We start from the raw sequence: 27,615 nt of genomic DNA on the forward strand, positions 1-27,615 counted from the left end.
AACATCGAGTATAGATTTAAGTGTCAGGAAGTCATTTCTGAAAGTATTTGTATGGAGTGTAGCCATGTATGGAAGTGAAACATGGACGGTAAATAGTTTGGACAAGAAGAGAATAGAAGCTTTTGAAATGTGGTGCTACAGAAGAATGCTGAAGATTAGATGGGTAGATCACATAACTAATGAGGAAGTATTGAATAGGATTGGGGAGAAGAGAAGTTTGTGGCACAACTTGACCAGAAGAAGGGATCGGTTGGTAGGACATGTTCTGAGGCATCAAGGGATCACCAATTTAGTATTGGAAGGCAGCGTGGAGGGTAAAAATCGCAGGGGGAGACCAAGAGATGAATATACTAAGCAGATTCAGAAGGATGTAAGTTGCAGTAGGTACTGGGAGATGAAGAAGCTTGCTCAGGATAGAGTAGCGTGGAGAGCTGCATCAAACCAGTCTCAGGACTGAAGACAACAACAACAACAACAACCACTTGTGTATGTTGGCGACAGGAGAACCGTTATGCACTCAGCACCAAATGCCCGTTCTCTACATTTTCTGAGTGCTATTTCGCCAAAACAATGCCGTCTTCCCTCCAGGGATTCACGAAGCATCTCTGAAACACTCAACTGATGATCGAATCTACCGGTAACAAATCAAGCCGCACGCTTCTGAATTGCATCGATGTCTTCCATTGAACTGTAGTGCTCATTATAAGCGATCTGAGCAGAGAAAAAATTACTAAAAATCTTTCCGACTAAATAATGTCATAAGTCAGACCGATTCATTGAACCAATTGTACTTTCAAGTCAGACGAAACGCACGCCACATCGGTGAGACAGAAGACTAGGTTGTGATTGTTCATTGCAGATGTCTTGCAACAAAATACATTTCTTTCACACTGCAGATTAGTAACTTGAACATTAAGTATCACTTTCCGAATTGACAGGTTTAGTTAGTAAAACAGAATTGAATGACTGTGCAATTTAAAATTATATGTGCGCCAATTTCTGTTCGCACTAGCAAATCGGACTTCGTCAATGTAAAACAAGCAGTTTCTGTGTAATGTATGTAAGTAATAATTACCTCAATGAGTCATTCAGAATGGCGGCTGAATAGATCGTTGCCAAGCCCTCTAATGGTGATAGTAAAAACTCGCCGCCAGTTCCATGAAATGAGATGTTAAGAAGTAATAATGCGATCAAAACGAAAGAGCGCATTACAATAGATTCATTTTCGACGAAACTTATTATTCAATACATATACTTATATGGATCGTATTTCCGTACAGATTCAGCTTAGAAAGAAAGCGTAAGAGTAGGTAACAAAAGAAGGGTAAAACCAGGTGGTATAACACTGGCAAATATTCTCGGTTTTTACTTGTGGGGATAACAATTAAATCAGTGGTGTTACGATTCAAGTCCAAATACTAAACAAGTATTTTTCTACAGATAATGTAATTATTTCCCTTTAAAGAAAACATCACTGTCTTTTTCAAATTAAGTTACGCAGGCGAAGAAAAAATAGAGATATCACTGAGTCCTTTTAAAACCGATCTGGTGAGATAACCAAACACTCGAACAGTACTCAAGAATGGGTCGCACAAGTGCTCTATACGACGAACCTGAATTTTCTAAAATTCTTCCGATGAACCAAAGTGGACGACACACATCTCTTCCACCGCCCTCACGTGCTCGTTCCACTTCATATTGTTTTGCAACGCAACGCCTCGATATTTTGTCGACGTGGCTCGTTCAAACAACACACTGCTAAACTTGTACTCCAATACGGGATTGTTTTTCCTACTTATCTATATTAACTTATACAGGGTGATTCAAAAAGAATACCACAACTTTAGGAATTTAAAACTCTGCAACGACAAAAGGCAGAGCTAAGCACTATCTGTTGGCGAATTAAGGGAGCTATAAAGTTTCATTTAGTTGTACATTTGTTCGCTTGAGGCGCTGTTGACTAGGCGTCAGCGTCAGTTGATGCTAAGATGGCGACCGCTCAACAGAAAGCTTTTTGTGTTATTGAGTACGGCAGAAGTGAATCGACGACAGTTGTTCAGCGTGCATTTCGAACGAAGTATGGTGTTAAACCTCCTGATAGGTGGTGTATTAAACGTTGGTATAAACAGTTTACAGAGAATGGGTGTTTGTGCAAAGGGAAAAGTTCTGGACGGCCGAGAACGAGTGATGAAAATGTAGCACGCATCCAGCAAGCATTTGTTCGCAGCCCAGGAAAATCGACTCGCAGAGCTAGCAGAGAGCTGCAAATTCCATTGGCACTTATCTGTCCGTAACTACCTGAACGTCAACTACCCGAGGCGATGGATCGGCCGCCAGGCAGCCCGTGACATAGCACTTCATCACTGGCCTCCAAGATGCCCTGTTCTTACCCCCTGCGATTTTTTCTTATGGGGGTATGTTAAGGATATGGTGTTTCGGCCACCTCTCCCAGCCACCATTGATGATTTGAAACGAGAAATAACAGCAGCTATCCAAACTGTTACGCCTGATATACTACAGAGAGTGTGGAAGGATTTGGAGTATCGGGTTGATATTGCTCGAGTGTCTGGAGGGGGCCATATTGAACATCTCTGAACTTGTTTTTGAGTGAAGAAAACCTTTTTAAATACTCTTTGTAATGATGTATAACAGAAGGTTATATTATGCTTCTTTCATTAAATACACATTTTTAAAGTTGTGGTATTCCTTTTGAATCACCCTGTATTTTTCTACGTAGAGCAAGCTGCAAGCAATTACTTGACAGTTCTTCGAGTTTTTGGCTGGCATCTGCGTTTCCTCTGCCTAGTCACATATTGGGGGTCGTACTATAACTTCACCTATGAAACATAAGCAGATTTTCATGTTACAAACTTTTTTTTCACAATCTTCATGTTGTTTGCGCTAATTGTTGGCGACCACTATTAGTCTTTTGACACTAGTTGGATATTTAATGGAAAACGGTGATTTAAAGACGTAACTACTGTGTATTCACTTTCTGTCTCTTCCTGTATGGTTCGTTTACATACACGTTGCCAACCTAACAAATTATATGGAAAACACTATCATCTCTTCATTTGTGTTCTATTTACATCTGTGTGTGTGTGTGTGTGTGTGTGTGTGTGTGTGTGTGTGTGTGTGCGTGTGTGAAGAAACCGTGTGTGTGGATGGTTATTCAGGGCAAGATCTAATCATAGTCATAAAGATAAACCACAAAATAAAAAGAGAAATAAAACCGAAAACACCAAATCACAGCCAGCAACACAACAGAAGCAAACACAATCACAAACACTAACTACTGTAACAGCTACACAGAATACTGAGGAAATATACAAGAGAAGACAAAAGATGGTTCACAATGAAATACAGACACAAATTTGCACATAAAATCGCCAACATTTTCAAACGACAGGGCATAAACATAACGTACACAAATGACAATTCTATCCAAAATTCAAACGAGAACTGATGAAAGACATAGACATATACCAGAAAGCATGCAGATATCAATTACAGTGTAACACTTGAGATGGCAGATACATAGACAGACTGGCAGAACATTTGATGTCAGATATAAGGAACACATGAGAGCCTGGTAGCATGGGACAAACCACTCCACTTTGCAGAACACCTAATAGAACAAATCACAGACCAACCTCTAGAGATGAAAGACATAAAAATAGTTCGAATCAACGACAATAAACAAGTACAAACCTTGCAAGAAAGTTACCATGTACAAAAAACCAAAGCAGAAAAGAAAATCCTGTTGAACAATCAGTACACATGAGAAACAACTCACATTACATTCATAGATAAACAATAGAGTAATACTCCAACAGAGGGTTATTATCATAATAACACCACCCAAACCCTTTCCACCCGTTCTTACATGAACCCTCCACAAAACATTTAAATCAAAACTTAAATCATCTGAACACAAAAACTTTCAACTACTCTCTCACAGATATTCCATTCGTATATTTCTACAACTCGGCGTCAGCAGAGACGCACAGACACACACACTTACGCACAAAAGTCTCACTCTATCTCTCCTTGTTTGCACACACACATATAGAAGAAAACAGAAACGAACAGACGGTAATTTCTAGTATACTTCGTTAGAATGACAACATGTACGTAAACAACCAAACAGGAAGAGGTACAAAGTGAACACACAGTTGTTACGAATTTAAATCACATTTTTCGATAAAACATCTACAAATAGTGACACAAGAATAATATCGCTCGACAGTAATTAGCGCAAAGAACATGAAAATTTGTGAAGAAAGATGGCTGTAACATGAAAATGTTCCTATGTTTCGTAAGTGAAGTAGTAGTGCGACCTCCAGTGTTTGAGCAGATGAGAGGAAAGAAAATTGGAATAGCTCTAAATAATCATTTATTTACGAAAAAATCAAGATGTGAACTGTTTTATGGTCCACAAATATCGCACCTGGAACAAATAAAATAAAGTGCAGGAAGAAAATGGCAGTTTTTAGTTTGAAAACGAATATTTCTCTGCTTGCAGCAGCAGACAATATAGCGGAAACAAACTTGTTATCTGGACTCAACTTTGATCGTCAGTGGATGTATACAACCAGCTAACTTATAACTAATGTGCAGTCTGCAAGATGTAAGTTTACTTCAGAAATGATAATGAGCTGAAGGATATTTCCACGTCGAGAGGGAGTTTATGTACTGTCGCATGCAGTTTCAACTGTCATGCAAATTTCAAACTGAAGCAACTACTCCGATCTAGCCATGAGATGTATAAAGGATCACTTTTTTTCCCCTTGCTACTGATCTGTTACAAAACGTGAAAAAGGAGTGCAGTCTTGAGGTATCCTGTGCAGGATGAAGTACTTACATAGATTTTCTCACCCAGGTCTAGACGACGGCTGAAATTTGTTTTTAAAAAAACATTGATACAGTTAAGTCTTTCAAATATCTGGGCGTAACGTTGCAAAGCTATATGAGGTGGATCGAGGATGTCAGAACTGTGGTATGGAGGGTGAATGGTCGACTTTGGTTTATTGGAAGAATTTGAGGAATGAGAGGTTCAGCTGCAAAGGAGACCGCATATAGGACGCTGGTGCGGCGTATTCTTGAGTACTGCTCGAGTGTTTGGTATCTGTAGAAGGTCGGATTGAACGAAGACATCGACGCAATTCAGAGGCGGGCTACTAGGTTTGTTACCGGTAGGGTCGAACAGCACGTAGTGTTACAGAGACGCTTCGGGAATTCAAAATTGAGTCCCTGGAGGGAAGGCGACGTTCTTTTCGGGAAACATTATTGAGAAAATTTAAAGAACCGGCATTTGAAACCGAGCGCCGTGCGATTCTACTGCCGCCAACATACATTGCACTTAAGGAACATGAAGATAAGATGCGTGAAATTAGGGCTCATATGGAGGCGTACAAAGAGCCGTTTTTCCCTCGCTCTATTTGCGGGAGGACCAGGAGAGGAAATCACAATAGTGGCACCGTACGGTGGCTTGAGGTGTACCTACGTTGATGTAGATCTAGATGTAGATAGAAGGGTAAGAACCAGCTTGAGATCGGAAATAATGTACTGTAAAGATGCGCGATAAACAAATGCTGCAGACATTCAGGGGTTACACTATTGTTATTGAATCTGCTGCTCTTAACAGTTATAATTAGTAACCTGAAAATGAAGTAAATACTGATGTAATGTTGTCGATACACTGTCCTCACTCACCAATAAAAACATATGCGCTGAAATGCCCAACACACTGTATGTCTTGAGAAAGGGCAACTCATGCCATGCAAATTAGCGGAACAATATTCATCCAGTATTGTACAATGACAGCCCTCGGCGACTTGTAACAAAATTTTCCCAAAATATCACGCCTTTACGAAACATTTTCGCGCTGATGGTCCACACAAAATGGTCAATGGAAAAAAGTTTATCACTCTCTACATTTTCCCTGTTCGTGCATTAAAACTTCAGCATTAGCCATGACGTTCTAATTTGTTACGTCTTTACTACCTACTCTATTTGCAACATATTTTGCGTAAAGTATCCACGAATACTACTCAATATACTTGCAAAACCACATCACTGTGTCTATCACATCACTGTATCACGAGATATGAGAAAATAAACATTAAGCAGCGTGAAAAAGTAGCATTTGTGTGAAACGGAGCGGAAATTACGCATACCATATTCATCCAATATTTCATAACGAGAACACCAAGTGAGTTCCAGCAAACATTCACAATAATTTCAAACCATTAGCAAATTTTTCTCGGATACATGCTTCACGTCAAATATTTAAAACATTAACCCATTTCTAAAGTACAGACGTTTGCAACTGTTGTACACATGGAGGTCCGATTGTTTAAAGAATCGGTGGTGCCGGGTTTACTGGTGATTTGCTAAAACGTAAAGGTCATAACTGTAATTTGTAATTTAAAGTGTGTCAAGCACGGAAGATTCAGTCTGCAAATTAATGATTACAGCTTCTTGAAAATGTTGAGAACTTTTCTTTTGACTGGAGACTAGCAGACAATAAAATGTAGAAAACTGAGGAACGTCTGGAAAAACGCCACTGATTGCATTACATCAGACAGACTGTTCATTCCAGAGCTAATTTGTGAGGTGATCCTCAGTAATATGGGATACGAATTTACACATGTCAAACAAATATGCTGACCCGGTAATGTGCCTTCCAGTGTCCCTAAGCGGCATGGCCCTCCAGAATGCAAAGTCGACATTTTATATACACTTTTCATTTGCACTTGAATTAGGAAGCTTACCACAAACATTTGAATCTATGAGGACTACTTTTCTAGGAAGAATTCCCACCTCTGTTCTAGCCAAGCACTGTCACATGTTAAACCAGTTTAAAAGCATACTAACAGATTTCATACTACCATAATGAAGCTGCGTCGAAGTAACATTCATGTTATGTGTTGGAATTAAGAGTAAGTATATTTCTACCAAGAAATTCATCGCTGGAGTGGAAGGAGATGACCATCGATGAATTCTTTACTATCCTATTAAACTATTTTATTAGTAGATAGTGATTACTTCAAATCAATTGTTTTTTTTTAAGAGAAATATATTGCTCGTAATAGAATTTCATTAAATAATAAATACAGTGAGAAACAATAGTTAGTATGTTCAAGTCTTTGAGGTGGCCATTGCAAATCTTTCTTGAATTGAAGCCACAGTAATGTGTATTTCATGCTTTTGTACCTGAGAATCATTTGCATGAAGCAATAGCCCATAATTTGGCACCATACAACGTTATGCAATATAGGTAAACACACCATGCATGCTTTGTTTTGCTTCTTCATCCCTCGCGTCCGATAACATTCATATTGGAAGGAAATATAACTGAACATAAATTCCTACTTTGCTGAGGAGGAAACCAGGTAGTACATTTGGCTGGAAACGGTAATAACTGGACGTCTTATGTCGATGCTCTTTGTTCCATTGGAAGTGATACGATGAAGATAATTATGGTGGAACTGTTACGCAGCAGAAACAATGTGAATACCCTGGACACTTATACACTCCTGGAAATTGAAATAAGAACACCGTGAATTCATTGTCCCAGGAAGGGGAAACTTTATTGACACATTTCTGGGGTCAGATACATCACATGATCACAGTGACAAAACCACAGGCACATAGACACAGGCAACAGAGCATGCACAATGTCGGCACTAGTACAGTGTATATCCACCTTTCGCAGTAATGCAGGCTGCTATTCTCCCATGGAGACGATCGTAGAGATGCTGGATGTAGTCCTGTGGAACGGCTTGCCATGCCATTTCCACCTGGCGCCTCAGTTGGACCAGCGTTCGTGCTGGACGTGCAGACCGCGTGAGACGACCCTTCATCCAGTCCCAAACATGCTCAATGGGGGACAGATCCGGAGATCTTGCTGGCCAGGGTAGTTGACTTACACCTTCTAGAGCACGTTGGGTGGCACGGGATACATGCGGACGTGCATTGTCCTGTTGGAACAGCAAGTTCCCTTGCCGGTCTAGGAATGGTAGAACGATGGGTTCGGTGACGGTTTGGATGTACTGTGCACTATTCAGTGTCCCCTCGACGATCACCAGTGGTGTACGGCAAGTGTAGGAGATCGCTCCCCACACCATGATGCCGGGTGTTGGCCCTGTGTGCCTCGGTCGTATGCAGTCCTGATTGTGGCGCTCACCTGCACGGCGCCAAACACGCATACGACCATCATTGGCACCAAGGCAGAAGCGACTCTCATCGCTGAAGACGACACGTCTCCATTCGTCCCTCCATTCACGCCTGTCGCGACACCACTGGAGGCGGGCTGCACGATGTTGGGGCGTGAGCGGAAGACGGCCTAACGGTGTGCGGGACCGTAGCCCAGCTTCATGGAGACGGTTGCGAATGGTCCTCGCCGATACCCCAGGAGCAACAGTGTCCCTAATTTGCTGGGAAGTGGCGGTGCGGTCCCCTACGGCACTGCGTAGGATCCTACGGTCTTGGCGTGCATCCGTGCGTCGCTGCGGTCCGGTCCCAGGTCGACGGGCACGTGCACCTTCCGCCGACCACTGGCGACAACATCGATGTACTGTGGAGACCTCACGCCCCACGTGTTGAGCAATTCGGCGGTACGTCCACCCGGCCTCCCGCATGCCCACTATACGCCCTCGCTCAAAGTCCGTCAACTGCACATACGGTTCACGTCCACGCTGTCGCGGCATGCTACCAGTGTTAAAGACTGCGATGGAGCTCCGTATGCCACGGCAAACTGGCTGACACTGACGGCGGCGGTGCACGAATGCTGCGCAGCCAGCGCCATTCGACGGCCAACACCGCGGTTCCTGGTGTGTCCGCTGTGCCGTGCGTGTGATCATTGCTAGTACAGCCCTCTCGCAGTGTCCGGAGCAAGTATAGTGGGTCTGACACACCGGTGTCAATGTGTTCTTTTTTCCATTTCCAGGAGTGTATAAGCATCTATCCGAAAATTAGTATTCGCGTACATTCGGAGTTAACTGTGTTGCTATCTGGTTTACCTTGGCAGGCCTCTTCAGTGTGAAAGCTTGCTAGTGGTAGCTGGTTTAATAACTGACAAACTGACATTGCGGTAGGCAAGGTAGTAGTAAAATAAAGTAATTAATTTAAATGTTTCAATCGTGGAAGGATATTAAACATGACTGCAGCTATAATGTAAGTAAGACATTGTTCATAGGTGTCTACACATAGTACATGTTTGTGCTACCTGTATCAGGATAATTAAAAATATATATGTATTTGGCTGCGATAATACATACGTATCTACAAGCCCAAAAAATTTAAGAATTGACATAGGCTTTTTGCTGCCTCCACACGTTCCAAATGAATTCCATTCCTGAGTAACATACAAAAGTTTGTACTCCACGTGGTCACAATTACCTTTACAAAGCTGAAAATTAAAATAACGCATGAAAAATAGCATACTTGAATAATCATGCCTGACGTAGCCTTACGATGGTCTCTGGTAATGGAGAGGGCAGAAATTAATTTGCAAATGTCAATATATTAACTCAAGAAATTTCCCATGCATCCACCAACGGTGCTTTCACCAACTAGCTACGGAACTATCATTGCATTTAATACGTATGACCCCTCTGGATGAAAAGCAATGGATGATATGAAAATTCTGTCTCGCAGAGAAATAACATGAGATGCGTTAAAAAAATTACAAAAGTAAAATATCTAAGCAAATATGTGGAATGTGATACAAAGGTAAAACAAACTTCTAAACCACATGGTCACCTACCACACTAAACAGGAGAATATTACAAAACATCCTGGTCAAAATGTCTACAGGCGATCCTTATAAAACATTGTCTGCAAACGTTAGTTAATTCTCATTTTTATATGAAAGAGGCTAATTAGACTTTACACGGGGTGTAACGGATATAAGTGTAGTAATTTTTATATGTAATAGCTTCATATCTAGACACATGAGCAGGGTGTTGAGTGTTTTTTCCTTGCATCGAATATACTTCCCACAAACACGTCAGAAGGTATACGACCCGGTGATTTATGCATGGTCATATTGCACCATTTAGAGGTGTACGCCTGCCAGTATACACTCCTGGAAAATGAAATAAGAACACCGTGAATTCATTGTCCCAGGAAGGGGAAACTTTATTGACACATTCCTGGGGTCAGATACATCACATGATCACACTGACAGAACCACAGGCACATAGACACAGGCAACAGAGCATGCACAATGTCGGCACTAGTACAGTGTATATCCACCTTTCGCAGCAATGCAGGCTGCTATTCTCCCATGGAGACGATCGTAGAGATGCTGGATGTAGTCCTGTGGAACGGCTTGCCATGCCATTTCCACCTGGCGCCTCAGTTGGACCAGCGTTCGTGCTGGACGTGCAGACCGCGTGAGACGACGCTTCATCCAGTCCCAAACATGCTCAATGGGGGACAGATCCGGAGATCTTGCTGGCCAGGGTAGTTGACTTACACCTTCTAGAGCACGTTGGGTGGCACGGGATACATGCGGATGTGCATTGTCCTGTTGGAACAGCAAGTTCCCTTGCCGGTCTAGGAATGGTAGAACGATGGGTTCGATGACGGTTTGGATGTACCGTGCACTATTCAGTGTCCCCTCGACGATCACCAGTGGTGTACGGCAAGTGTAGGAGATCGCTCCCCACACCATGATGCCGGGTGTTGGCCCTGTGTGCCTCGGTCGTATGCAGTCCTGATTGTGGCGCTCACCTGCACGGCGCCAAACACGCATACGACCATCATTGGCACCAAGGCAGAAGCGACTCTCATCGCTGAAGACGACACGTCTCCATTCGTCCCTCCATTCACGCCTGTCGCGACACCACTGGAGGCGGGCTGCACGATGTTGGGGCGTGAGCGGAAGACGGCCTAACGGTGTGCGGGACCGTAGCCCAGCTTCATGGAGACGGTTGCGAATGGTCCTCGCCGATACCCCAGGAGCAACAGTGTCCCTAATTTGCTGGGAAGTGGCGGTGCGGTCCCCTACGGCACTGCGTAGGATCCTACGGTCTTGGCGTGCATCCGTGCGTCGCTGCGGTCCGGTCCCAGGTCGACGGGCACGTGCACCTTCCGCCGACCACTGGCGACAACATCGATGTACTGTGGAGACCTCACGCCCCACGTGTTGAGCAATTCGGCGGTACGTCCACCCGGCCTCCCGCATGCCCACTATACGCCCTCGCTCAAAGTCCGTCAACTGCACATACGGTTCACGTCCACGCTGTCGCGGCATGCTACCAGTGTTAAAGAATGCGATGGAGCTCCGTATGCCACGGCAAACTGGCTGACACTGACGGCGGCGGTGCACAAATGCTACGCAACTAGCGCCATTCGACGGCCAACACCGCGGTTCCTGGTGTGTCCGCTGTGCCGTGCGTGTGATCATTGCTTGTACAGCCCTCTCGCAGTGTCCGGAGCAAGTATGGTGGGTCTGACACACCGGTGTCAATGTGTTCTTTTTTCCATTTCCAGGAGTGTAGATTGACCGTTTTGCGTGCATGCATTAACACTTCAGCATCTGACCTGCTGTCCAGGGAGAAAAAAGAAAAAAAAAACATTAATGGCTTGTTCTGCCACATGTACTTGTAGGTATTGACCTATCTAAAACGTATGACTAATAACGGCTACAACTATTAATCTGCAAATTACGTAAATTCTAATGTAATGATGTTCAGTACATTATCCTGTCTCCAAAATATTTACACTTATACCCATTACACCGCATATAGATACAGGTGGATAAATATCGAATGGATACTCTCGTCCAGCTGGCCCTTGCAACCGAGCGGTTCTAGGCGCTTCAGTCCGGAACCGCGCGACTGCTACGGTCGCAGGTTCGAATCCTGCCTCGGGCATGGATTTGTGTGATGTCCTTAGGTTAGTTAGGTGTAAGTAATTCTAAGTTCTAGGGGACTGATGACCTCAGTTGTTAAGTTCCATTGTGCTCAGAGCCACTCTCGTCCTTGTTTCAGTCTTGTTCACTTGCATTCACAGAATCCACAAGTCCCTATCCCATACAAAATTTCAATCGATGAAAAAGAATACTATCCCATGAAAGGGGAACCACATATGAGGCGATCAAAATCTGTATCCTTCCACCCGCGTGATTACCAGAACAACCTCCCCACTGAAAGTGCTTTTCCTTCACGCTACCAATGATTTTTCAATGTTTTCGGTATTACGTCACCACCCACCAGCAGGCACAAAAATCTCTGCTCACCTTGGACTAGACTACAATGATCGTCCATTTCTTTGCAGAAGCCATTCCTGCTAGCTGAGTATGGTGAACAATTGCTACTGGAGTAAAGAAGACAAGGTAAAGATCACGTTTCAACACTTACGAAGGACTTGGGTTGACTGTTTGAGCCAGTTTAAGAAGCGTTTTCGAGATTTGCAGCTACTGGGAGATTGTAAGGTTAATGCATAACCCACATAAACTGTTTTCAACCTAGAGTTAGTTCATGGTGTGAGACACATTACCCTCTGGTTCTCTGAAGACCACAATTTGAATACATTCTACGAAACGGGCATACCACTCTGTTGAATTTCGCATAGGGGCTTAATCACACGTTACTACCTAATTTTCGGTCTGGTTGGATGCGACTGAGAAGCACATTTCCTGGTCTTTCTGCCAAGGGATTTCTCTTAGTATTGGCGGACTAATTTTGTTGGGCTGCAAATGCCACTTTACATTCGCCCACGAGTGTCAGGGCGTCTTGATTTGAGAAACTGTCTTGGGAGGTAAATTTGGCAGTTGATATTGCTGTTTCGTTTCCTGTACTCGGGAGACAAATGAAGCCGAGAGCCTCTTTTCTCGAAGCCAGTCATAATATGGAAGCCAGCTCTCCAATAAGGCGTCGGTGTAAGACTTTCCTCCTCCAGAAGTTTGTTCCCGAAGGAGTTTTGGAAAACTCAGAATTAGATTACTGGCGTTTCGTTGCGAACGAGTCATTCGTTGAAAAATGTTTCCGAAATGCGGTTCTCCCCTCCACTCCACGTTCCACGTCCTACGATCTTCGAGAAATAAGTGGCTCAAGTTTGCTCGTTAACCTGAGTCGCGCCGGCCACCTTGTCAAACTGAAGTTACGCGCAGCCCAGGGACGCAAGTCACGCAATATCACCTCTGCCAGCCAGTTCTCGCTAACAAACAGCAGGCAGGCGGAAAGTTTGTTTCCGATCTTGTTACTTACTTGCTGTTCAAAACCTCCCAGGTATCTAAATGTGTCATGTACAGCTTTGGCAACACCACACAGAACAGAAGCTAGGTCCCATACAATGCTTTGGCAGTGTGTTGTGTGGCCAAAATTACGATTCATTGTATGCCGAATACAATGATACTGAACTACAAGAAAAAATTGTAAAGTACTTACACACTATGGCGTGCACACACTTTAATCGATATGTAAACGTCACTACAGATATTCGGATTTAGGTTATGACATGTTCGATACACCCACCGTCATAGCGATGATGTGACGGAGACGAATAGCGAAATTCTGCATGACCCGCTGAAGTGTCGCAATATCGATGCTGTCGATGACCTCCTGAGTGGCTGTTTCCAGCTGAGGAATGGTTTTGGTGTTATTGCTGTACTCTTTGTTTTTAATATGGTGCCACGAAAAGGAATCACATGTGTTCAGACCCGGAGAAAATGGCTGCCAATCGAGGTAGATGCCAGTGGACTCTGGGAACCGCCGGTCGCGGTGGCCGAGTTCTTCTAGGCGGTTCAGTCAGGAACCACGCGGCTGCTACGGTCGCAGGTTCGAATCCTGCCTCGGGCACGGATGTGTGTGGTGTCCTTAGGTTTAAATAGTTCTAAGTCTAGGGGACTGATGACCTCAGATGTTAAGTCCCATAGTGCTTAGAGGCATTTGAACCATTTGAACTCTGAGTACCACAGACCCAGAATGTGGTCCCAAAAGTGCTCCTCCAGGACAACACTCTCCTGCTTCGATGGGGTCGAGCTCCGTCGTGCATGAACCACATCTTGTCGAAATCATGGTCAATGGGAACGAAATCATCATCCAAAACCTTCACATACCGTGCGGTAATCACTGTGCCGTCACGGAATATCATACCGATTATTCCGTGACTGGAAATTGCACGCCACACAGTTGTCCGTTGAGAGCGAAGAGACTTCTCGATCACGAAATGCGGTTCTCAGGCCCACAAATGCGCCAATTTTCCCTATTGTATGCTTCATCGCTAAACCAAACCATGCTAATCATACCAATTCCCATCATACCCCGCGGGCAATCGTGCAGTTTGAAGGTCCTGACGCAATCCGTTCAGGCGTTATGACGATTTTATTTCATATAGTTCAATAATTGTCTTCCTGCATGTTCTGCTGTATTTACGAAGTCTTCGCTAAGATGATAAAGCGGCGCCTACGTCAGATATGAATGCAGTGCGTTTAAAGAAAATTGCAAGTAATTTTTGTTTATTTCAGCTCGCTGGACAATTTTCAGCAAACAGCTGACAATGGTATATAGGAAACGAAATATTAGAAGCAAGGATCCTATCAACACACTCATATCATAAGATGCGATGCATTGTTTTTATACGCTCCAGTAATGTAGTCTTTTTTCACGTTAATGTTTGTTGTAGCGCACTCCACCTCAAGGAAATTTGTACACCTCAGATAATGTCACGCTGACAAAGGATAAACAATAAATAAATTTAAAAGTGAACATTAGTCTGATGATGAATCTCTCGTTTCTAAACCAGTAATGCCGGCCGAAGTGGCCGTGCGTTTCTAGGCGCTACAGTCTGGAACTGCGAGACCGCTACGGTCGCAGGTTCGCATCCTGCCTCGGGCATGGATGTGTGTGATGTCCGTAGGTTAGTTAGATTTAACTAGTTCTAAGATCTGGGGGACTAATGACCTCAGAAGTTGAGTCCCATAGTGCTCGGAGCCATTTGAACCAAACCAGTAATGACGCTGTTTGCTGCTAGTAGGTGGCGCTGTTAACTATGACTATTTTTTGTTTCTACTTTATTGTAACAATTAACCTGTATTTTCTGACAGCCTCGGGCTCACTACGTCAATTTTCGACAAAATAACACATCGCTAGTGTCATGACTGCATACGAGAGGCGTTGAATAAGTAATGCAACACGTTTTTTTCTGAAGGCAGCTTGATTTTACTCATGGTTCCAGTACACCGTATTAGTCCCCAAACGTTTGGATAAAAATCTTGAAATTCAACATAATTTCTAATCAATGCGCTTTACTGGAAGGATCTGTATGCCCGCATGGTGCTGGTCGATGTCAGACCAACCTCTTGTTGCATCTAATATCCTCCCCTCCATCCAAATACGTTTTTTGTGGAGTGCATCTTTCACTGAGCCAAACAGACGTAAGTCGGATAGTGCAAGATCCGGGCTGTAATGTGAATGGTGAAGAACAGTCCAATGAAGTCTAGTAAGACACTCTCTGGAGAACGGACTTGTGTGAAGCCCTGTACTGTCATAGCGAAGGGGAAGTTCATTTGCATTTTTATGACGAAGAACATGCTGATGTCATTTCCTCAATTTTCTGAGAGTAGCACAATAAACTTCAGGGTTGGTCGTTTCACTAAGAGGTAGGAAATCTAGAGGAAAACACCTCCAGAGTTCCAGAAGATCGTCGCCGGCTGAGGGTGCGGCTTTGATCTTCTGTTAGGTGGCGTGGAACCCAGTGTCCACAGACCTTTGAGCACCCTAACTGGTGGACGACTGTGGCACCATTACTAATAGAGACATCCAGTTGAGAAGCAAGGTGTTTGATTGTGATCCGTGGATCACCTCGAATGAGAGTGTCCTCACGTTCCAACATAACAGGAGTCGTAGTTGTGTGCGCCCTGCTAGCACACGAAGGGATCGGATTGGTTTGGGTGATTTTGTTGTGGTGATGACAAACGCCTCGCCCAGAGACTTACCGTGCTTTTGTCCACAGGTGCCCGTAGAAGTTCTGTAAGCGTCTGCGATGCTCTGGTTTTCCACTAAAAGAAACTCAGCGACAACTCTCTGCCTGGACCACACCTCCATTACAGACCCGATTTTGATGGCTATGTGTAGTAGAGCTGCAAGCGAAATTGAGCGCGAAAAACTGTGGTTCCCTTTCTAATTAAACGATTCTCGTACATAACTCTTCTCCACAGTCCTTCTAACTTATCTGAGTGTTCCAAGTCGCCTTCCAATCAATTTCACATAGTCCTCCCGCTCAATATCGCATTATATTACTACCCCTAGTAGCTTAAACAATATATGGGCTTTCAGATCGCTACGCCTAACCTTCTCATCAAGACAAGCACATTGTCCACACACTGCCTGATGATAAGTCTGTACACCTCTCCCACAAAAATCCTCCTCTCAGTAATCGTTCTCCCCAAAGTAATGAGTAACAACTAAGAAAGCGACAAAGAGATATGCATTAATGCAGTGGGTAGTTTTTTGTTTTATTTAGTTTTATTTAGTGATGAAAAGATAATTATTGTCCAGAACCTGTTTTTTTGTGAACAACTGTAGTCCTTTTAATCATGGTTCATAACAAAATAAACTCTTCATGTATAAAAGCGATCACAGTTTTCATCTAGGCCTGTATCCCGTATTTTACAGAGGAGGCGCATTAAATTTTTGGATTTGGCAATATTAGTGGTAGAGGGTGGCCGGAAACCCATCCTGTCGCCACCCTTTCACTCCCACCCCAACCCCGCCCCACAGGGAAGGAATTTGTGTACCCTATCTATGTCTAGTGTTATCCGATGTGAAAGGCTGCGGCCGGCCGGAGTAGCCGAGCGGTTAAAGGCGCTACAGTCTGGAACCGCACGACCGCTACGGTCGCAGGTTCGAATCCTGCCTCGGGCATGGATGTGTGTGATGTCCTTAGGTTAGTTAGGTTTAAGTAGTTCTAAGTTCTAGCGGACTTATGACCACAGCAGTTGAGTCCCATAGTGCTCAGAGCCATTTGAACCATTTTTTTTGAAAGGCTGCGAAACATTTTTAAATATTAGTGAATCGAGTGACTGAATCTAGACATGGGTATCAGGGCAGTATTCATCTAGTCGAATGTGGGAAACCACCTAAAATCCACGTGCAAGCTGGCCAGCACAACGGACCTCGTCATTTATGCTCCGGAAGGATTCGGTCTGGTGCCGCCACGCTTCCTTTCCGGAAGTGGTGTGATAAGGCGTGCTGTGGTCAGGGTAGGTATTAAAAGTAACACAATACACTACGAATATACGTAGGAGAGTTGGAAAATAAGTTTCCCCTGTCGACTGTGGTCAGAGTTGTGTGTGAAAGGAAAAAAAAAGAGAGTGAGACATTAAAGATAAGACATATCTTTATTTTTCTACATAATTTCCAAGTACATTGAGACATTTATCATACCACTCTATAAGCTTCAAAAAGCCTTGAAGCAAAAAATCAGGGCGTTGCATACGGAAGAAGCGTTGAACGGCTTGTTTGACGTCAGCATTGCTGCCAAAGCGCCTTCCGCCGAGAGTCTTCTTCAAAGCAGGAAACAAACGGAAGTCACTTGGTGCGAGATCCGGACTGTAAGGCCGATGTTGCAGCTTCTCCCAGCCAAGAGTTGCAATATGGTTTTGCGTTGCCGTCGCCGTGTGTGGTCTCGCATTGTCATCCAACAGCAAAACGCAAGATCTGAGAAGGCCGCTTTCAATTTCGACAGAGCGGCACAGTACTGCGCACCATTGATGATTGCATCCTCCAGAAAGTCCAGCAGCAAAACTCCTTTGACGTCCCAGAAAACGCTGAGTAGCACTTTGCCTGCTGCCGGAGTGCTTTTGAACTTCTTTCGGACAGGTGACGACAGATGTTTCCACTCCATGGAAGTGGCATTTCGCCCATATCACACAACTATGCCCACAGTCGACAGGGGAAACTTATTTTTCAACTCCCACTCGTATAAGCGGCGATAAAAACATTTCCGTTCGTAGGCCACATATTTAGGAATCAGTATGGCAACCAGACGAATCGCCGTAAGCATTGAGGCCATCATCCCATCGACGCATCAGATTCAAGATACACCTTTCTTAAAAGACCGTGTCCTGCTACGTGAAGAAGTCCGTAACTGCCTGTTGCACATTCTCGTCCGACAGGAATCGTCGATCCCTCAAGGTCTTTATTAAGGGACCGAAAGGGTGATCATCGCATGGAGAGAAGTCGAGTGCTCGAATGCCTTCCATTTGATATGGAGTAATTCCTGCCTTACAACATTTGCGACATGGGTACTTGTCTTGGCGCTCCCTTCCACAACAATGATATTCAACAGACATACTGCCCTACGCACACCCTTTATTCTCCAATGGCTGTCTACTGGTGTTTCTCCTTCGGCAGCCAAGAATAGAATAACAGCACTGTGGTCGTTTTTGAACGCATTTGGTACTAGTATCGCCATAGTTCACTTTTCCGCATCTGCCGCAGACAGATTGAAAAGAGACAAATGCCACACTAATCCTTTGCCTACCGGTAAGTGCTTATGTAACCGCTTCGGAGTTGCACAACGTTGCATATACACTGCAGCAGCGCCCTGCAGTTGAAACTTTTTGATCGCCTCTTATACATTAACTCCATTCAGGCATCTGGTGCTCCTAATCGTTTTATTCGGTACTGATCGTAAGTTTCACTTCCTGGCACAGTTTTCGAAGTTAACGAAAGTTCTTGTAGTTATTGTTGTGGTCTCCAGTCTCAAGGCTGGTTTGACGCAGCTCTCCATATTAGCCTATTCAGTGCAACTCTCTTTATCTCTGTATAACTACTAGACGCTACACCCATTTCAGCCTTCTCATAGTCTAGGCTTGTTCCATAATTTTACCTCATTTTTCCTTCATTACCAGACTGATGGTTCCTTGATGACTAAGGATGTGTCTTGTCAACCTGTGCCTGATTTTAGTCTAGTTTTCCTATTAATTTCCCCTTCGTCCTCCCCCCCCCCCTCCTTAAATAATTCAGTAACTATCCATTTGTAATCCGATCTATTCATCTAATCTTCTGCATTCGATATCACCACTTCTCAAAAGTTCCTCTTCTGTTTTAGGCTGAATTGTTAATCGTCCACGTTTCACTACTGCGTGAAGTTACATTACAGAAAAATGCCTCCAGAAAAGACATTCTATTATTTTAATTTAAGTTCGAGCTTGGCAAATTTCCTTTTTTTCATAAACGCTATTCTTATAATTGTCAGGTCGCATTTTATAACTGCTCTACTTCAGCCATCCTCATTTGCTTTCCAGTCAGAATCACACAATCATGGACTACTTTTAGTGTCTCATTTCCTAATCTAATTCCCTCAACATCCCCTGATTTTATTCGACTACATTCCATTAGCCTTGTTTTGTTTTTGTATTCCTGTTAATTGCCTTCTTTTAAAGATCTTACCCAGTGTCTTCAACTGCTCTTCTAAGTCCTTTGTCGTCGGGAAACCTCACAGTTTTTTTGTCTTCTCTCTAAACTTTAATTCAGTTTCCAAATTTCTTCTTTGCTTCCTTCACGTTGCAGATGAACTGTATTTTATTCCTGCTGTTCTCAGAATTTGAAAGAATCTATTGATGTCGACGCTGTCAAAATTTTTCTCGAACTCTACAATTGCTAACACCTTAAGTTTACCTTTTTCAAACTATTGTCTAAGATAAACAGTAAGGTCTGCACATCCCCGGACGTTCCACATCTCTCCGTACCCGAATTTATCTTCCACGACTTCCGTTTCTACTAGCTTTTACATTTTTCTAAAGGAAACCGCGTCGTATTTTTGCAGCCACGACTTATTAAATAGGTGTTTCGATAATACTGTAACCTTACTGTAGCACTTATTGACTTCAGAAGTGGAATTGTTTCATTCTTCTTTAAGTCTGAAGGAACTAGCCTGTCTTATGTATCTTGTTTACAACATGGAATAGTTTTGTAATTGTTACCTCTACCAAGTCTCTGTACTTATGAGTGAATATCATGTGCTTCAGGTAAGTACCTGGTTTCGATTTAGGTCTCTCAGGTCTTTCATTTTTATCGGTGTGATTGTCGGAAAAGTGAATTATAATTATAATAAATACATCACTGCAAAAATTTGGTCCTCAAAGCGTTCTGAATAAGCGTTCTAGCTTGAGGCTGGACGCACTGCTCACCACAAAGATAATATATCCATGGATATTCAGAGTGGTCGGAAATTTCCGTTACAGACTTCTAGGACTTGTAAAGGGGTGTGAGGACATCGTTTTTTGATTAGGAACCAATGTCCGGAAACGTCATCCAACGAGACTATAGAGCGTCAAAGGTACAGGCGCGTATACGTATACACGGGGTGATTCCGTGGTGATGATACAGACTTTGTGGGATGATGTAGAACGATAAACGTATTAATTTGAAGTAAGGATCCCTGTACCGGGAAAATGTCCAGTAATCGTGGGCTCTAATGTGAGTACCTTAACAGCTATGAACAATTGCTCAGTAGAGATGTGTTTCACATTAGCGAAGATGAACGAATGGTCATAGCTCCTCATGAACGCACGTTAGAACCCACGTTTATTGGACTTTTTTCTCGCTTTTGTCCACAATACCACCACTGAAATTTACCAGCCCTACACTCTTCGCAACACAAGAACTGTTACATGTATTCAACTGTCAGAGGTATCAGAACTGTTTTCGTTTATAACTTTCGACTCGTTCGTTTCCGGTACAGGGATACTTACTTCAAATTAATACGTTTATCGTTCTCCATCATCCTAGAAAGTCTGTAACATCGTCATGGAATCACCACGTGTACACCTACATTTACAGACGCCCTCGCCTATAACTTTGACGCTCTGTAGTCTCGTTGGATGACGTTTCCGGACATGGGTTCCTATTCAAAATACGATGTACTCACTCCCCTCTACAAGTCCTAGAAGACCGTAACGTGAATTTTCGACCACCCTGTATGACTGTGTGATTATGTTGGCATACGGTATACAGCCTGTGTTGTGCATGAAATCACGCGAACAAATGGGTCCCTGGCGTTTTCTGTTTGCATGTTTTCCACACATTTTCCCCTTACGCAGTGTGCGTGTCAGTACGTGCCCCATGCTCCCTCGGTCTTCGTCAGTCAGTTTTTTTTGTCTCGAAGCTGCGACGGCCTATCGCGTGCCCGCTTGTCGAACGTGACAGCGGCGTTTAGCGTCAGCCGGTGTTCTGAGTCGTGAAGCCAGACTCATCTCTCGCCTTCTGCTGGCGCGCTGATGGGTCCCTGTCTCAGGGAGGCGCTGTTGGTGATAACGTCAAGGCAGACTAGCCGGCTTAAGGCGTCTCACAGCCGAGAAGAATGCAAAAGGCTTTGTCCCTACGCTTGCTGACAATGCCTGACTGGAGCGCCCGATGGGTGGTGAGTGTACCGTGTATTCTGAGCTCAAACTAAAAAAAAGATATCTCGAATAGAATGAGCTAGTCCACGGCTACCATCACAGAACGCGAAAACATGTCTTGCGAAATCCAAATCGCACTTTTGCTCACATGACGCCCTGAGAGTTGAAACATGTATGTATGCAGGGTATACATTAACAGCGATGGCGAGCCATGAGAGAATCTCTGACCAGAGAGTTACTTATCGTTGCTAGTCTGCGCTTCATTGCGCGAGAGTTCAGTTGGAGAGTGGTAGTCAGTGCTAGTAGCGCGCGAGAGACAGGCGGAGTTGTGTGTGAGGAGTCGGCGGGCGTCGACATGGCTCTATGGTCGGGATTCAGGACGAGGTATATTGTTAAATAAGGTAATGAAGCAGCATTGCGCTCAGCTAATAATGTATTGTAATTGTAATTAATTTGTTCAAGAATCGCCCCAATAGTAACGTTGTTTTCAAACCAAGCATTTTAATAAAACAAACATTTTATTGAAAGAAAATTTCCCTTGCATTTCCGTAAAGAAAAAAATTTACTTAAGTTCAAAGAATTTTTGCGATGCATTTCCTCCAAGCTATGGCGAAAAAATAAGAGCAGATGCAATTTTACTGAGGTAAGAACAGGGCAGGGCCTAAGATCGACATTTCGGTCTATTTGCGTTTTCATTGTCATTGAGATATCATTCTTTTTATTGAATTGACTTTCTTTTTTGTGGGGAGGTTACACTTGGGTCAGATTGCTAGTTCTCATTTAATTGTCATTGTCAATAAATTATTTTATTTGCTGGTAGGTTACAATAGGTTCTATTCTCGTTAACATTTAAGTAATTTGTCTTTTGAATTTCTCTGGCGAGGTTACACTTGGCTCCATTTATATTAAATAATTGTCATTAAAAATTTTGTGGGGAGGTTACAGAGTAACGCGTCAATGAAACCAGGCAGATGCTATACATTGCAGTCAGTGCCACAAGTTTTTTAAAGGTAGAACGATCAAACGGATTTCAAACGAAACTTGTCACTCATAGGCAATGATAGTAGTAACGTTAGATTTTATGCAGATGGCAAAGTTTACGATAGTGAACTGTAATATCATCACAGCTGCAGCTGGAGATTGGTAGTTTTGGTATAGTACACAAATGACGTATAAATCGTAGGATTACCGGTATTTTTGATAACAATGGTAGGCAAAAAAAAAGTGAATCTGTGCGAGAGGAGCTGGCAGCAGACGTTTTCTCTTTGTTTTCTGTTTGTTTGTTTTGCACTTAATTAGAGTTGTACATCGGTCAGAGTTAGTCCACTGTGTATTTTATATCGTTATAAAACATAAATTGCGTTTTATAAGTAAAAAAAAAAAAGCTTCTCACGTAACTTCTGTGGTTTGTGTAATCACAGCAGTTACTTTTGATGAAAGTATAGTTTACATCCACTAACATAAAGAAATCTATTCAATTATTGTTGTTACTTTGTACCCATTACAACGTTCTTCATCATACTAAAAGGGATGAGTTCCCTGTTAAGTACGAAACTTATTTAGCAATAACAGAAACCTGTTTTATCAAACGCTATCTGATATGTTATTGTTTTGCGTTTTTTTTCATTTTTTTTTAAACTCTATGTTTCCTTTAGAAATTTTGGTTTTCTAGCGCTATATGATAAGTCTGATTGTTCTTTGTTATTTTTACAACGTTCACATTACGAACAACAGTTTTCGAATAAAAGTTGAACTAAACATTTACAATTTCAATTGTGCTATAAATACTGTTTATGTTTAAGTAACAAATAAGAGGATAACCATGCAGAACAAAAATTTTCCGTTGATTTAACGGCAATTTGTTGTCGGGCCACAGCTTCTGATTTGTAGGCGAATCTGGTAAGACGCTGATCACCTATACAAACAAAAGCAATCAAAATGAAATTGAAACGCCCCCTTTGAAAAATTATACAAGACTGTGCTTAAACTGACACACAATATTTTTTAGCGCAACGTAAACTGACTTTCAGAAATCCCTACAAAGGAATGGCCCTGACTAACATTAACCTGTACCTTTCACAAATCACTTACCTCACCAAAAATCTTCGTTACTCGAACTACTGCAATACAGCGAGCGCCACTACTGCCAGCTAAATAAAAGATTCAAACTACTGAAGGCACTAACTACTGACAGGCATAGTTAGCAAATGAAAGATTTTAATAGAGAACAAACAATGTATTTACCTTAATAATCATAATATATATGCCATCCAGTCTTACAAATTTCAAATCTCCTCCATTTCTCTGCCCACATCCACCACTGCTGGCGGCTCACCTACTACTGCGCAACGCTATGCGCTGTTAACATCCAGCTGCCCAACACTACAATGGCAGACAACAATGCAAACTAACCACAGACTGCACACAGCACAGCCAGTGATTTTCATACAGAGCGTTACACAACGTTGCCAATAAGAAAACATAAACAGCTTACTTACATAGCCCCCATGCTCCCCACAAAATTCATAATTACAGTAAGAAAGATATCAAATGCACACACTTATTAATACAATGTTGGTCAAAAGCTAAAATTTTGTCACAGTCCATAAAGACAGTCCTGATCATTCATCACAGTAAAACTGCCGTTTCTTTTCTCAAAGTCTGAGCAGTAAAAGACAATGCACACAGAAGTAGTGGATTTTCATGCAGTCTTGAAGAAGTAGTGTTGTCCTTCCAACGGAAAGACAGCGCTGACTCTTGACATGCTGGCAGGTAATGGGCCACAACAGAGCAAACTCACAGCAGAGTCATTCGACGTTTTGAAGAATATTGGTAGGTAGGTCATCACAGAGTAGACCCACTGTAGTCCTGGTAGAGATTACAGTATTGGTGGGCCACCAGACGTGCAGACCCACTGCAGTCCTTGTAGAAATAATGGTACTAGTCAGCAAAGGTGTAGACCCACTGTAGTCCTTGTAGAAATAATGGTATTGGTGGGTCATCACAGGTGTAGACCGACTGTAGTCCTTGTAGAGATGGCCAGCAGCCATCTGCTGCGACTGTGCAGGTGCACAATCACCATCGAAGAGTCTTGCGGATAATATAGCAAGTCCATAACCCACCACTTGTGCACTCACCAAAAAAATTTTTGAAATGTCCTTAGAACCAGCAATGCTGTTATCCAGTCCATTGCTGAATTATTAACACACGTGCAAACACTAACAGTCCCTACTTCTCACATATTTTCCATATAATATGACCAACAGAAACGTGTGCAATGAAATGGAACTTACAAGTTACTTAATTTGATTAACTGCTGTCAATTACAATTTTATAACATAAGAATACAAGAACAAAGGTACAAAATACATCATTAAAAACATAATAATACAGATAACATTTGTGGTAATATGGGCTTTACAAAAGAATTGAACTAACATAAACATCAGTGTTACGGGAATTATGACATAAGTAAATACATAAAAGATCAGAATAACTTTTGAAACATCAACTTTACACATGAGCATTAAAACAAAACAGAATAAATAATGTCTAAGCATATTTAAAAGGTAAATAACATATTATTAATGCCAATTATATTTGAGGATAACAGTATTCCTCAACATAGTGAATGTAGCTTAGTATTAGAAGAAGAAAAAATTCTACGAAACAGTACACAGAGACAGGAAGAAAACAAATACACAAGGAAACACAAACACATAGTGGGATAACACAAAAGGAAAGGACAGGGTTTGTTCTTAGTGTAACATTTGGTACTGCAGTCCAACCCAAAACTTCATTCCATAGATCTTTCGTCTTATTTCAACATTTGTTTCCACCAAAAAAAATCCCATCCAAGCATGCTTTCTGTATTTATATGTACACATATTTCTTACCTCATTATTTATTTTCCATTATCTTACTTCATCATTTATTTCCAAGAAAATCCTACCTATACCTGCTTTCTGTACTTTTTTCGTATAACTTCTCAATGCATATCTTCCAATTCATCGCAACTCATTCTCTTATATAGTCTACCCCCTCTTAAGCTAACTTAAATCTACTGAGCTCAGATGCTAAAATAAGGGACAAGGCAATTCAGCAGCAGAAAACAGTTAACACAAACAGCAAGGTCAAAAATTCAAATTGGCAAAGCGATTGCAATATTACAACTAATGTAAGGCACTGTGCAGCAAACAAGAAAAATAAATCAGTAGTAAAACTAGCTTAACAGAGTAATACAAAGTGAAATTTAGTAGCACTATGCCTGGCAAACAGCCGCAGCAAATGCAATAACTTATATCTAAACATGACATAGCTTAATCAGAAAAAATATTACAGTAAAAATGGCCATGTTTAATACCTATGTCACACCTTAACACCAGAGTGATGAACCACAAAAACTTACTCTACCAAAAAAATTACCAAGTAGTTGAAAAGAAAATTATGTATGCAGTTCCTGTGAAGGGAAATGTCTTTGTGCTCCCCCATTTTTGGGAAATGTATTACAAAACTAGTATTTACTGGATCTGTAGACAGAAAATATTTATATTAGTACATCTATAAAATTCTATTTTAACCAGTGCTGCAGTGCAGCTAGAAACTAGATATTAAAAAAAATGAAAATATGTACAAAGGAAGGCATGAAACATCATTCATTAGCCACATGGCATTTCATAAAGTAGTAAAAAAATCTCTCAACTCTCGTAGAAAGGTACTTGTCATAATCAGGTGTGCAGGTGTAAGAATGTTTCCAAGTAATGAGCGTGTCATATTTGCGATGCTTTCTACAAAGGAATGTCAATAGCGAGGATAATGGCCTCCCTTTTTTTTTCTACCTGTGCCTCTGAAAAGGCACACCCTAATGGCTTGTTCTCCAGGTGTCTGACACAGCTGGGTGCCCACGACGCATTACGTGCAGGTGGTCACTTAACTTTCTTACGGAAATATTTACGACAGCAGTTTCTGCTACAGTGACAGTCTCATATACAAAATTTCACGGGTTGAGAATTTGCGTTGCAAATGTGTAGAATATGAATATAGCAATGTCCAAAAAATTTTCGCCGGCATTGTGATACATTCACGTATTTACACACAAAGTACGATTCTTGGTTTCCAACATCCTTTTTCACAAGTCAGAGTCCCTAACCACTATTCATTACTCCTTACGTTATTAAACATATATATATTCGTCGACACGTCAATCTTGCGACAACACTTCAATATTTCATCATAATAAATACATAGCATAATCAAATTCCTCATATAGCATCAGCTTATTGATCATAAACATACCGCAACAGCATAATACACATAGTCATCATAATAATAACATCATAACACCTCAGTCAACTCGCAAAATCCTCATAGCTTCCTCAAATAATTTCAAAACCTAAAAAAATTCTCTGCTCATGTCAAAAGTGTCATCTGCCTCAAACGTACTTTAAAAATCGTGTTCCCATACCAAATATATCATTCAAAGCTCTCATAATATCACAATGGGTCCGAAAAAATATGAACAGTTCACAAAGTACAGACAAAATACAATTTCGTTAGTGTGAAGTTATCCAACGGTGTAATTACGTAAACATCTGTCACTGCCATAGTAAAAAAGTTTGTCTCTCTCAGTTAAATGATCAGATAGCTGTGTAATTTGTGTTAGAGAAATATGGTACCGATGTGTAAAGTTGTATAAGCAAATACCATATTAGCTAGCGCTCCTTGTGCTTGCCAAACACATGGTACACAAATTAGGCGTGTACCCCCCTGAGGATTAATGTAATTATACCCTCAGGTGTTACAGATTACAGCAATGGAATGAAATGTATCACAGAAAACTTTGTTTGTAATTCAAAAATCTTTAAAAATAAATGTTTTAAGTACAAAATTAATCACTGAAATGCATGTCCTGTAGCGCTAAATGTGCATCTAATTGTAAGATAATCTCTGTGGAAGTGTCGTAGTTATTTTCCTCTGAAACCTAAGTTCTGCAGAAGCCAATGTACTTACCTAATTATAAACAAAAGTGAAATGCTTTGCATATAGATATCTTAGTTATTACGCTTATTGTTGTGATGATGAAAGTACTGTGCTGTAACGTATTGTTGTGCTACGGAAAAGGCTGTCTCCTTGTAGCTATACCACAAAAGTTACTACTAAAACATGTTTTACTTTACAGAAGAATTCAGAAAAACTGGGCAGATATAAAACAGATACACCGCAAAAGCAACATTGTAAATTGTCACTCATTA

This window comes from Schistocerca cancellata, chromosome 1, assembly GCF_023864275.1.
Source record: "Schistocerca cancellata isolate TAMUIC-IGC-003103 chromosome 1, iqSchCanc2.1, whole genome shotgun sequence".
Classification (NCBI taxonomy): Eukaryota; Metazoa; Arthropoda; class Insecta; order Orthoptera; family Acrididae; genus Schistocerca; species Schistocerca cancellata.